This window comes from Rhinolophus hipposideros, assembly GCF_964194185.1.
Source record: "Rhinolophus hipposideros genome assembly, chromosome: 7".
Classification (NCBI taxonomy): Eukaryota; Metazoa; Chordata; class Mammalia; order Chiroptera; family Rhinolophidae; genus Rhinolophus; species Rhinolophus hipposideros.
The window spans coordinates 86181292-86196103 of record NC_138053.1 but is presented as its reverse complement, the minus strand read 5'-3'; the positions used below and the strand labels follow the sequence as shown (position 1 = coordinate 86196103).

General features: G+C 33.7%; 1 protein-coding gene across 5 annotated transcripts in view; it reads right to left on the bottom strand.

Annotated features, from left to right (window-relative positions):
* CDH12 (cadherin 12) overlaps positions 1-14812 on the bottom strand; it is an 880529-nt gene that overhangs the window by 424629 nt on the left and 441088 nt on the right. The window lies entirely within an intron of this gene.

Sequence of the window (14812 nt, the reverse complement as noted above, 5' to 3'; positions counted from 1 at the left end):
AAATGTGTATGACACATCTAATCTGATGGTAGAATTTATTATTTAAACATGTTTCACTTTTTACAGGAATGCATGTACAAATAATTTATTCAAATTCATAACATACAAAAATCTCTATCTTGTCAGTTTTTTATGTGATACATTATGATCGTGATTAAATTTGTAAAAAGGAAATTCAATTTACATGATAAAAATTAAAATAAATAAGGCAAAAGTAAAAAGACATGTACAAAATGTTTTATAAAATCTATAAGTAGGGTGGAATATATTTGCACGCACATGGGCATAGGCAGATTAGTCCATGTGTCAACAAATTAAAAATGAGAAAAATATTTGAACTGGAAACTGCATAAGTCAAATTTATATCAGTTACCAACCAAGTATATGTAGGGGTGAGAAAAAAGATGATATCAAAGATTACTCTAGAAGGGTTATCCCAGGATACTGGGAAACTGTTTCATTAATGTAGATTGATGAGACATATTTTGGGGAAGGGGATATTGAATTTTGGGTTTGTTAAATTTAAGCTGCGTATGGGGAATCCAGATGAAGATATCAAAGAAGTAGTTGGGAATACAATTCTCATTTTAAGAGTCTAAAAAGTTTGGAATTGTCAACACATAAACTAAAGTTATTGTAATATATTAAATCATTGAAGGAGGATAGCCTATCTAAGAGTGAAAACAATGTCACATAGGAGTTTCTCAATAACATGTATATCCAGAGACAAAAAGAGAATGATATTGAAAATAAGAGCAAAAATTACACTTTATATAAATATTTGAAAGAGGAAAAACTTTTAATAAAAATAAGTCACCATCAATGTCAAGTGATCTAGAGATGTCAAATCACATTTATGGGACCCACGCATGTATGCACACATGCATGCACACTCTTAGTTAAGATATTGTTAACAATCTTCAAATAATCATTTTAAACTTTGGGGTGAAGGTTAACCTGGATCATACCTGTTGAATTTGAATGTTGTTGAGATTTTGGAGACAAGATTGTATACTGTATTTAAAAATATTTGAGAAGGGAGAAGATAAAAGGAGAGCGAGAGGTGATAGATGATAGATAGATAGATAGATAGATAGATAGATAGATAGATAGATAGATAGATAGACAGATAGATAGATAGATGATAAAACAAATATTTTAAGGCAAATATTTCAAATTAGAAATGTTAATATGTAAGTTTTGTTTAAATATAAGTGTTATGATAGGACAACAACTCATAGGAAAAGGAAGAGTTCAAATGTAGGAAGAACAGTTTTTTGTAATTCATACTCTTTGGAGTGATTTCAAGAAGAAAAATGTACAAATATCCTTTGTCTACACAATGGCAAGCCTATATTTATTTCAGCGTAAAAATTCAATTAACTGAAAATGTGTTACCTAAAGTTATGTCTAAAGTAAATAATTACTTTTATCACATTATTTTGATGATATTATGAAACTATTACCATAGAACACAAGAGTTTTATAATGTCAATGCAAGAAACATACACTGAATGGAAATAGAACATATTTCTATCTGGGAAGTTATTGCTATAGAATTAATGGAAGAAATGTGAGTAAGCATATAGTACAAAGACCAACTTTTACTTACTGATATCACAATTTCTACATTGTAAGTCAGCAGTGACAAAGACGAAAGCTAATGTAAGTACACAAAAGCGATCAGTCCATCATTACAATTATTCCCACTATCCAGTACTGCTAGAATCAAGGCTATTTTGCAGTGATTTGCATTACAGAGGTCAGTTCATGAGTAATTACATTTTGGACCTAGACAATAACTTAAGACCCGGTATTTCAACTCTGTACGTTATGTTAGTAAAGGACACTGACATTGAAGTCAGCTACCCCATCAAAGCCTCATAGTAAGTTATCACCATCACTGAATCTCCTGCATTGTGCATTAGGCATCATTCTACCCCCTCATGTTGATGACATAAGCTTCACAAACTAACACATTTTAATATCACTCTAATTTTTAAATGATAAATTCCATATTTATAAAAAATATTTATAATAAACACTTTATAAGAACCTCAAAAATATCCAAATCACTATTTCCTTGTAGGAATATCAATTTGGTTCATAGATTATAATTATTTAATAAAAGGTGTCTGACAGGTCACATGTTATCCAGCATATGGAGAAACTAAACTATCAAATAATCGAGAAATAGTCTAGATAAGGTGGACATCTCACTTAATACGCAAGCCAGAATACTTTAGAGAGTTAAAGCAATGCTATAAATATTTGAGTGGGGACAAGTGGCATGAACCAGGACTATCCTAGACAAACAAGGACTCACAGTCTCCCAGAATACAGTTCATGTTAGTTGGAATATCTCTGCCTATTTTACTAGATAGAAGAGATCACTGTGTGCTTTATATTAATTTTACTTGTCAAATATTTAACTACTGAGTGTCTTTATAGAAGAGATATGTCCATTATCACCTGTATAAGACAATATATATGGATGTGTGTTTGTGTGTGTATGTGTATGTGTGTGTATGCACTTATCGTCATTTTCATTTGATTACTAGTAGTGGATGTGTCTCTTGTCATGCACTCTTAATTCCAACTTCAAAGTCATACATGTATATATTATTTACTTGGCACAAATCCAATACTATTAACTAATGAAATGTGAAATCAAAAGACATAAAAGGGCTAAATTAGAAGTAAAGAAGCATGAGGACGGTACTCAGCATTCAAATACATATGTAGGATACATGAAGGTGAAGAAATAAACTTTCTTGTGTCTCTTTTTGTGTTTATAGATGATAGGATATGAAGAATCACTAACCGTTCTCATTTAAATGTGCAAGTTACCCTTGAGCATCAGTTATAACCGAACTGCGGACATAAGCAACAGCTAAAAGCTGACAAATGTGTGTGTAAAAAAATCCTTAAAGCATAATCACTTTCCCATCAAAGAAGAAGCAAGGATATTATAACCAGGCAAGTGGGACACCTTGTCAGTTGTGTACAAATTGGGCAATAAAGAAAAATGCTTGGCATAAGGGATGCCACATCGTGAAGAGCTGCTAAGGGAATGAGAACTTGACTCCAATTTGGACTTGTCTGCTATAATTCTTCAACAACATTAGAAGACACCAAGTTGCACGGCAGAATTAACTTATAAATGTTCAAAGAGACAAGCAATAAAAAGGCTGCTAAAATCTGCTCATACTGTAAGCAAAATATTTTTTTCTTGGATTTAGAGTCTTGGGAGGATAAATAAGCTTGAAAAGATACCTACATCATAGGAAAAACATGAAAGATATTTTGGATTTGTTAAAAAACAAAACAAAACAAAAAACAAAACGAAAAAAAAAACAGTCCCACATAAGAATTTCCACTTGCCTTTTCTTTACTCCTGAGCTACATATAGTCCACAATATCTTTCTCCCCTCAGGAGAGCCTCATCTCCTTTGCTCACTGTTTACTCCAAAAGTTCTCTAAACCTGGATGCACTACTTTTCACACTTTCCCTTGGGTATTTCTTATTTTGATAAGGCAGCCTCAATTCAGGTACATGGGCATTGTCACAGGTTGGGTTCTCTGAAGTAGATACTGGAATGGTTGTTGAGGGTGAGATATTTTTTTAAAGATCAGCCTCTGTAGAAGAAAGGGAAAAAATGCAGCATGGGGCAGAGGGAGGAGATTGGGGAGCCATGCTGGTGGATGAATTCTCAGGTAAAGCTCAGAATCTAGAATGGACCATCACATGGTCCTCAGTTTGCTTTAGATGGCTGGGCCTTACTGTCCCCTCTTTGATTGGTCACTGGATGCAGGCTGCACTCGGTAAGGACATGAATCCAGGTGTAACTGGGCAGCTAGGGCACCCTGAAGGTGCTCCCAGCGGCATGCAATCGGTAGCAAGTCCTTCCTTAAAAAGAAATTTGGGGAATCGCACCATGTCTACCACATTCTACACCTTACTGTCATATCTGAGCACTCACTCACAAGGTCTAATAAATGTGGACTCTTTAATTTTTTTCTGCTAATATTTTTTAGCTTAGCAGCTACTGTCTTAACCCCGGCTGCCTTTCCTTTTTTCTGTATTTGTGCCAATCTCCTTGCCTGCTTTTAGGCCATGGCAGCCTGAAATGTCTTATCTCGTGCACTGGTTAAATTACATATCAACTCTCCCCTGCCTTCTAAACATACCCATATTGGCATCAGCTAACTTGAACAACCATCCACCTGCACTTGGACCCATCGGACTGCTATAAGTCGGTATCTGTACCATGATCTTCAAGGTCTTCATCTCTTTGTAGTTTCTTTCTCCTGATACTAATGTTTCTCTCGGCCCTTCATGTCAGCCTGGTAAAGGTTCAGTCTCATAATACAATGCTTTGCTAGCCAGCAATAATTGATTTTCTTCATTAAACCAGCTCCTATTAAGCAAAAGCTTCAGCACATACTAGCTTCTCTCTTTACTCACAGTACTGTAGCATTCATGAACATTTCCTAGGGAAGTGCTTGGTATGTGGACACTGACAATAGATTTTGTCTTAAGGTTTAAGAAAAATGAGGCTCATGGAGCATGAGAGAGAGAGAGAGAGAGAGAGAGAGAGAGAGAGAGAGAGAGAGAGAGAGAGAGAGAGAGAGAGAGAGAGAGGGGGGGGGAGACTAGGCTGAGGATAGATAGACAAAGAAACAACTAGTTTAAAGTTGATTTTTAAGCATTTAAGTCACAGATAAATTTTAAAGAATCTACTTGCCAAATAACCATCTGTATGACATCAACAGTCACTTTATCTCTCTGAGTTTTATTTACTAAATATGTAAAATAGTACTAATAATACATTATGAAAATTAAATGGGAATCCCAGTCACTTATAGTTTCTTGCACACAGCTTGTGTTCAATAAATTATGATTATTATAGCTCTGGATTGCACGGAGGGATGGATGAGACTTCTGTCTGTTCTACCTACTGGCAAAATAATTAACCTGTTTTTAGCAAGTTAATTCAAAGATTTGTGTGAAAAATCATGTACCTCAGTGCTATATAACACAACATGCTAAATATGAGGGATAAAACGGTCAGGAAAAATCATTTTAAATATATCATGCCCCAGCACCAAAGTATTTAATATGGTATTAACATATTAAATATTGTGCTTTAAAATATTAGCCACATTTTTAATTAGCTACTTTTTAATACAGAAAATTATCACTCTTCAATATAAAGCTTTGTGGATCTTTTATTAGGATGCTATTTTCATTGAAGCATCTTTAGTCATACACTGATATGAGCATTTTTTCTGAGTAAAATTGACTTCCTTTGTAGAGTGGATCTAAAATCTGTGAGCACCAGAGATCTATGGGTGAAGCTAATTCAAAACAATTTTCGAAAGAGAACGTGAATCCTAAATGTGGGCATGCCCACAACTCACCCCAGATGGCTTTATTGAGGTTTAAAATCTCTGCAAAAAGATTATAACCCTAGCCTCACCTTGAGTAGTCCTAAGGAACATGGCTCTGAATTCCTAAAGCTACATAAAAGAGCTGCATTTCTGGGGTTTGCAGGGAAGTAAAATCTCAAATCAATGTCAGCCAAAATTGACTAAAAAAATGTGATGCTAAATGATTTTCAAGGACAAGGTCTAGTCAGTCTTTATAACTGGTTTTGCTCATTTGTGATTGTGGGTGGTGCTGCCAGGTTCAGGTACCTTATTACCAAGTCTCTTTAAAGGACAGTAGAGTGGCTAATTGGACAGGGTCAGGGTGCCTGAAAGCTTGGGACTTGTTTCTTTGATGCAAACTAAGCACCTAATATCCATGTCTGATGTATAGTAGGCTGAATTGTATTTGCGGATGAATGATGCCACTTTACTATAGTGCCTTCATCAGGAGACCACTCAGTGTAAGTATCGTTCTAATTATTATACCAGGAAGCATCATGTTTTCCCTGGAAATCAGTTCATTTTTATACCAAGGCCTTTGAAGATGGCAATGAAAAACACTTTGCTTTCACATAATTTCCAAGAGTCTGGTGACAAACTTCTGTTCTAACTCAGGTAATCTGCATGGGTCCCTACGGCGTTCAGTTTCAGCTTAATTCCCAGCTATGCTTTACATTGGAATTTTAATTTTTATATACTTTCCTGATTTTATTTTATATTGTTTTGAAGTCATTTGAGATTCTTTCTGGAATAAGAAGATATGTGTGTGTATATATATATATATATATATATACATATATACATATATATATATATATATATATATTATATATATGTATATGTATACACACACATATATGTATATATATATATATATATATATATATATATATATATATAGAAAGAGATGTTGTTTAAATGTCTTTTCTATTCTAACATTAAACTAAATATGTTATTATTATTAATGAGTGTTTTAGATGGAAGAACATTATGATAAGTGACTCAGGACCACAGATATTTCCCAGAAGGTCTCTATCTACCATCACCCCGATTCCCATCTATCCTGAAGGATTACACCTCATTTGAAATCAAGCCTTTCCTAAGCGCAGCCTTCATCCACTGACAAAGATGGGATAGAAAGGTCCAACCGCATGAAGCCAGGTGAGGACTACTTAATGGGCTATTCTGGATCTACTTCACCCCTAACAAAAGCTGAATTATTTTGACCAATTATTACTGGGATGCTGGCAACTATATTAAGCATAAGCTGTGTCGTTTTTAATAAAAATATACCCTTGAGAATTGACTTTTTTTTTCTTAATGGTGATAGTATTGTTCTAAATGTTGATTATTGGTGATGGCTGTAAATATACTATACTTAAATGTGATATTTATGTAAATTTCAATAGAGCCATTTTTCTTCAAAAATATATTATGGCAGCAATAGAAAAGTAATGAAATATATCACCACACATCTAGTTTTAAAGCCACACGGATTTGTTCTCCTGCAGTTCTGGAGGTCAGAAGTCTAAAAGCAGTTTCACTGGTCTAAAGTCAAAGTGGTATCAGCAAGAATGATGAGTCCTTTGGAGACACTGAGAGAAGAATCCCTCTCCTGCCTTTTTTAGCTTCTAGTGGCCACTTTTATTCTTTGACTGTGGCCCCTTCTGGCATCGTCAAAGCACATCACTGCCATCCCTGCTTCCCTCACCACTTTACCTTCAGTTCAGACTCTGATGTCTCATCCTTCCCAAGATAATCCAGGATAATGTCCCATCTCAGAATCCTTCACTTGACCACATCCACCAAGCCCACAAAGTCCTTTTTCCCAAATAAGGTAACATTCACAGGTTCCAGGAATTATATCAGGACACAGACATTTTAGGGAGGCCATTATTCAGCCTGTTACAGTGCCCTAGGTACAAATATTCATACACACACACACACACACACACACACACACACACACAGAATCATTTTCTGATTGAGAGAAAAACAGAGAGAACGGCAATCAAGGATACAATATGATAGCACATATTCAATAATTAGAGATACATAAGTTACTTAATAAACAAGTTAGATAGTACTGCACCATAACTCACATAGACATACAAATGTCAGTCCTGCTTACATATTGAGGTAGGAACAACAACATAGTTAGATGGACAATTGAAAGGGAGAAAAAAGAAAGCAATACAGAAGAACAGTAGATTCATATTTGCATATCTTTGCATTTTTAAAACACAAATGTAAGCTATCAGATATAAATGATGAGCTTCAAACTAATTTTTGAATTTGTAATGCTTTAAGGTCAGAGTGCTCCATCAGGAATTCTCATTCCAAGTGTGCTTCCCCAAGAACCAACAAGTCCTTTTGTATATAGTCTCTGTCAGTTAACATTCTTACAAAATAAAGCACTCCAACAAGCTTTTCTCATTTGAGGGGAATGAACCAAATGAAAAAGCTATCTTAAATTCTTTGGCTCCCAAATCCCCCATTTAATTAATTAATTAAATAAATAAATAAATAAATAAATAAATAAATAAATATCAAGTTTTTAAAAACAGTCAGAACAAAACAACACAGACAAAAGTATAATGAATCATGACATAGAAGTTCATCTCACCAAACCATTTTAAATCTAATTTCATAATACCTCAGTTAGGCATCTGTATTTTTAGCATGTCTAAATGTCCTTTTATTTCAAGCAAGCCTGTCCCAAGGCATGCATCTAATATAGAAGGAAAACAAAAAAACACAAAAAACTGATCTTGTTATTCCTATGACCACCTCGGGGGCACATTGCAGCTGGCAGAGCACATGGTGATAATTATTGTGTCAGTCACAACATCTAAGTGATACAAGTTTTAATCATAGTCATCTTTTATTGTCATGGATGCTCCCTGTGCTCTTTGTAATTCGATCATGTTGAAATGTGCTGTCCTGATTTTCATGAATTAAGGCAAAGTCACCCTTACTTACCATCTGAAGTCTCAGATGTTCCTTCCCATCCAGTAATGAAAATGAAAATAATTTTCCTTGGCAACTCAGATGGTATTTTGGTTAATTAAATGGATGTAATTCTTAGATTATTTATATATTTTACAGCTGGAAAGCCCTCTACATTATTGCCAGTTTTTTTTTCCTTAAGTTATTATTTTCCTAGTTTATTTTATATTGTTTTATCTTATTTTAAGAACTTAATAAATTTACTTAAAATTATTTTTGGAATAAGGCAGATGGTATTATGCATTTAAAAATATATTCTCATTTTTTATGAATTTCACAATATATATAAGTGGTGTCTATATATCCAAATATGATGTATCCCCCAAACTTTTATGTTCATGAAGAGTCAGCCCATAAGATATGAGCTAAAAAGAATAAATTTATAATTGGATTAGTTATCCTATGGAACATTTCAAAGATGGCTCCAAGCGACACTGGATTTAGAAGCAGATATGCACTCTTTGTCAATTAAAAAAAAAAAAAGTCCATTCAGTAATACACTACTAGCAAAAAGATTACAGAATGTAATTAACAAAAATAAATTATATGTTCATCAATTATAAATGTAAATTGATTGTTTTTGAGTGGATATGCTAGTCAATTGGATGTTGACTTGATTATTGGATGGGTATACCATGAATGAATGCATGTGATAGAGTTCTAATTTCTAATTTCTAGGGTAATTTCTTTTAAATGACAAAGCTACACATCTGGTCAGTGGTCAGTGGCAGGAACTATAACTTGCTTTGTGATGACCTCTCACACTACATTTTCTTACCATTATGGTAAGTCTCTAAGAACACAATGCTGAGGGGGGAAAAAACAAACACACAAAAAAATTTTTTTGGATGACTTCATAACATTAAGCTCTGCCAGAGAATGAATACAGAAAAACATTATGTTTCCTCATGGTAAAACCAGATGCAGATTAAAGCGAATGTATTATTTAAAGCGGTCATGAACATCTTATATAACCAAAGATTCTTACATTATGCATCATTTCACTTTCCAAATCTAACAATCCCCCAACATAACTGAAATATCTGCTATCTGCCTTTTACTGAGTGTGCAACTTATTGTATGGCCTTAACATACATCATTTTGTTCAATCATTTTAACAATCCTGAAGAGAGTCATTGTCAGAATCTTTTGGAAAAGAGGAATCCATAGTCATGAATGCCATAGTTAAACCACAGACAGAATAAGAAGTAAAACCCAGGTCTGAGGACATTATCTTTTTTACTTCACTTCCTGCATGTGAAGAGATAAACAAATTGGGCTATGCTGTTCCAATAGAATGGAAATGGCTTTCTATAATACTGCTTATTTCCGAGAGATTCAGAGACACTAGAGACTCAATTTTATATCTTCTGATATCCATACCAAAAATTGCATGACTAATCATTTCTTTAAAGGTGTCAGTAATCATGTATTCTCATTACATAGCTATTCTAAGGAATGAACAAGATGACAAGAAAGAGGATAAAAAGAAGTTACAAATTGCATATCTGAATCTGTGCAATGACAACTGACTTTAATGGAATTGTACAATCATGATCTTTGGTTATCTTCATCTTAAATTTTAAAGAAACAGGAGAGTAGAGAAAAATGATATTGACCAATTTTATGATCTTGTCTGTCAGCGAGTCACCCAGAGACTTGAATAAAACAATTCATTTTACTGTTTTGGAGTTTTCTAAAGTATAAAACGACTGTTTGAGGCTTTTGGAAAATTAAACTCTTAAAGTTATGTCAAGTTTAAAATTAAATGACTTGATCAGACCTCTGATTCCAGAAAGATGGAGTAGGTGTATATTTTCTTATTCTTCTCACTGAGTACAACAAAAAATCATGAGCATTATATATAAAATTAACACAGAAGACTCTGAAAGATAGAGAGAAAAAGAAAGATAAACTAGGGACCTCAGAACCCACAAAATGACACAATATGTTCTCTGGGTTTTCTTTTTGCCTTGCACATCCTAGTTCAGAGCTGAAGAGGCTGGTGTTCCGGAGATGCCAATTGACACAGAGCAAAAGCCCCAACAAAAGCCTACATTCTGTCCAAAGTACCAGGAAAGGGTCAGCTAAGCAAGACAAAAGGAAAAAGAGAAAGTAGAAAAAAGAAAATATATAATAACTTCTGTATTTCAGCAAAATATCACACGAGACAACTATTGCCTGAACTCACCCATCCGGAAAAACCACGAAGGGACTTAAGATTTACAGAATCATCCCTCTGAACCAGGTTCCCCAACACCCTGTCTGGGCTTTGACAGAGGCTCTTACTAGGGAGTTGTGTTTGCATCCTCACTGATAGTAATGAAGCCAACCTTCACTTCACTCACAGTCTCAATGGAGATGATTGCAATCTTAGAAGCGAAAAACACAACAATAACAAAAAACTTAATGATGGTCTCAAGAGCAGAATGGAGATGACAGAAGAAGAATTGGTGAAGTGAAACAGAATAATTGTGATTACACTGTGTTAAAACCTAAGAGAAGACACACACACACACACACACACACACACACACGAACGGTGCTTCAAGTTCCTGTGGAGTGTTACCAAAAACTCTAACATACATATTATTGGAGTTCTAGAAAGAGAAAAGAATGAGAATGAGGATAAAAAACTGCTCAAAAATAATGACTAAAAACTTCTTAAATTTAGCAAAAGGTATAAAACTTACAGACTCACTAAGCTGAATGAACTCCATACAAGATAAACGCGAAAAAAAAAAAAAAATCATAGTCAAGCTTCTGAAAAATAAAAACGAAAAAAAAAAATCTCAAAAGCATCAAGAGAAAAATTATAGCTTACTTATAGGAGAAAACCATGATGAATCATAATGAATTTCTCGTCAGAAACCATGGAAGCCAGAAGAAAGTGACATGGTATTTTTCAAGTTCTGACAGAAAAGAATTGTCAACATAAAATTCTATATTCAATAAAATATAACTCAGAAATTAGAAAGAAATGAAAACATTTTCAGAGAAAGGCAAGCTAAGAGAATTTACCACCAAAAACCTATCCCAAAATGTTTAAAGGAAGATCTCAAAAGCAGAAGAGAAATACCAAAAGAAGAAATCTTCAAACATCAGGAAGGAAGAAGAAACAATAGAAAAAGTATGTGTAAACATATTAAAGTTACCTTTTCCTCATTAGTTTTCTAAAGTATCTTTGATGGTTGAAGCAAAAATTATAACATTGTCTTGTGTGGTTCCAATTTTATATAAATAGTTATGACAATTATAAATGGAGAAAAGTAAAGGGACATAAAGGAAGCTAAGATTTCTATACTTCATTTAAACTGGTATGCTGTCACACCAGTACACTGCAATAAGTTGTGGATAGATAAAGTGATGCCCAAAGAAACCAGCAAAAAGATATACAAAGAGACACACTTAAAAACACTATACATACAGCAAAATTGAATTCTAAAGTATGTTAAAAAAAAAACATTAAAAAGCAGAAAGCAAAAAAAACAAAAAAATAGAAAAATGAGAGAACAGGCAACCAAAATAAAATAGCAGCACATGTCAATAATATCAATAATTATGTAAAATGTAAATTATCTACATTCACTGATCAAAATATACAGAGATCTGCCAAGTCGACTTAAGAAAAAAAATACACATGATATATATCCTATAAGAGACTCACTTCATAGATAATAATTTAGTTTGATTGCAATTTAAAAAAAAATGGAAAAACATACATCATGTCAAGATTAATCAAAATAAAAGAGTAATCAGTATATTAGTTTCATGTAAGAAATCTTTAGAGCAAAGACAATTACAAAAGTCAGAGATTAAAATCTTTAGAGCAAAGACAATTACAAAAGTCAGAGATTATATAACGTTTGAAGAGCCGACTCAACTATAATCTATGGCTATCCTAAACTGATGTGCAAAAAACAGAGCTACAAAATATGTGAAGCAAAATCTGATAGAACTAAAAATAAATAAAGAAACAAATCTATTCCTAATGTCAGATAATTGGACATCCCTTTCTCACCAATTGATAGAATATCAGAACAGAAAATCAGCAAGGTTACAGAACTCAACAATGCCATCAACCAACGGGATCTAAATTATATGCATAGCATGGCATGCAACAAAAGCAATAGACCATATCCTGGGCCATAAAATTAACCTTACCCATTTTAAAAATAATTAAAATCACACAAAGTGTGTTCTTTGAGCACAGTGGAATCAAACTGAAATCAATAATAGAATCGCCCAACACGTGGAAACTAAACAACATGCTTTTAAATAATCCATGGGCTAAAAAGGAAATCTCAAGGGCAAGAACAAAATACATTGAATTAAGTTGAAATAAAAATATAGCATATTAAAGTAAAACGTGTTAGAAACAGCCATAGTGTTGCTGTGAGGGAAATTTGTAGCATTAAATACAAAGATAAAAATTCTCAAGTTGATCATGTAAACTCTATCTCATCAAAAACTAGAAAGAGTAAAATAAACCCACAGCAAGAAAAATGAAAGATATATTATAAATAACAGCAGAAATAAATATAATTGAAGAAAAAAATAGAAATAAGTGTAGCAAGAACCTTGGAAAAGCATCATACGGTTTACAGAATTCTAGCAAAATTGACTAAAAAAGAAAGAGGACAAAAAATATCAATATCCTGAATGAAACGGCTATCACAAAGAACTTGACATCATCAAAACGATAGGAAAGTGACACAAACAACTCTAAGTACATACATTTGAAAACTTAGATGAAATGGATAATTTCTGTGAAAAATGAAATCCACAGCAACTCCTCCAATATGAGACAGACAATTTGAACATCCCTGTAAATTTCTCAGGAAAACGAATGTGCAATTTAAAACTCTTCCCTAAAATAAATTTCCAGGACAAGCTGCAGTGGAGAAATCTAACAGTTTTAAGTAATTAGCACTCATTCATGGTCTTATTAGGGGAAGCAAATTAAAAATAAAGATGTTATAACTGCTCACCTTCCCATCATATGGGAAGTTGTTGTTCAATGGATGTTAGATTACAGCTATACAAGATAAATAAAACCTAGATTTCTACTGTAAAACACAACACCAATAGTGAACAATATGGTGTTTTCACTAAAATATTTTTTAAAATGGTAGCTCTTATTCTTGCCAAGTGTTCTGAACACACACACACACACACACACACACACACACAGAGGCAAGGGGTCACAAGGAATTTTTGTGAGGTGATGGATATGTGTATTGTATTGATTTTGGTGATGGTATCATGGGTGTTTCCACATATCCAAACTCATTAAAATATGCACATTCACAATGGTCCATTTTTGTATACCTTAATAAAATGTAAACATAAAATAAATCATATTGACAACACCAAATTTTATCAAGGTTCACAAGAAACAAGATCACTCAAACATTGCTGCCGTAAATGTAAAATGGTATGACCACTCTGTAAAACAGTTTGGCAATTTCTTAAAAGAAACAAAACATGCAACTTACATGTGATCTGGAGATTGCACTACTGGGCATTTTTGCCAGTGAAAGGAAAATAGATGTTCAAACAAAAATATGTAAATAAATATCCACGGAAGCTTTATGTGTAATAGCCAAAAACTCTAAAAAACATAGAAGTTCTGTAGTGGAGGAATCGCTAAACACAATGTGAGGAGAGGTTATGACATCTCTGAGAGTAAAAAAGTACATCTATTAAGAAAACGTAGCTGACTAGGGAGTCCCACATATGCCTAGGAAACATTTAGTCATAAAATTAAGGTGAAAGTTTAAGTTTTGGAAAGAATACACGATGAAAGTGAGGCATAAAAACATGGACTGTGGATTCTATTCTGGGTAAAGAAACAATTACATTCTTGGATTTTGGGGGAAGGTTAGGGGAAATTACTTTTGGACTTCTGGAGGAAAACTTAGGAATACATTTTGGAAAAAGTGCAAGTTGGTAGAAGAACAGGAAGTGAAGTAATAAAGTCCAGCATTTAGAGTTTGTGCTTAAGAAACTGGGTGGCTGCATTGGCCAACACCTTCTATAAACTCCATGAATGAGGTTTGAAACAGAATTTGAAAATTCCATTTTTTCAAACCTTGTTGTAGACGGCTAATACTTCTTTTTTTCCCCATAATATCAGAGTTTAACTGGATACAAGGCACACACACTTCCCCCCTCCCCCACAACCCCCCCCCCCCCGCTGAAGGATACATTTCTTAGCCCTGCTTTTAACTTGAGGTAAAAAAGTGGCAATGTCCTGATGTGCCACCATCAGATCTTAATTCTTAACAAACTTCAGACTGAATGTAAATTATCTGTAAGTAAATGAAAGACATGACTTAAAGATGCTAAAATCTATGAAGTTATCTTC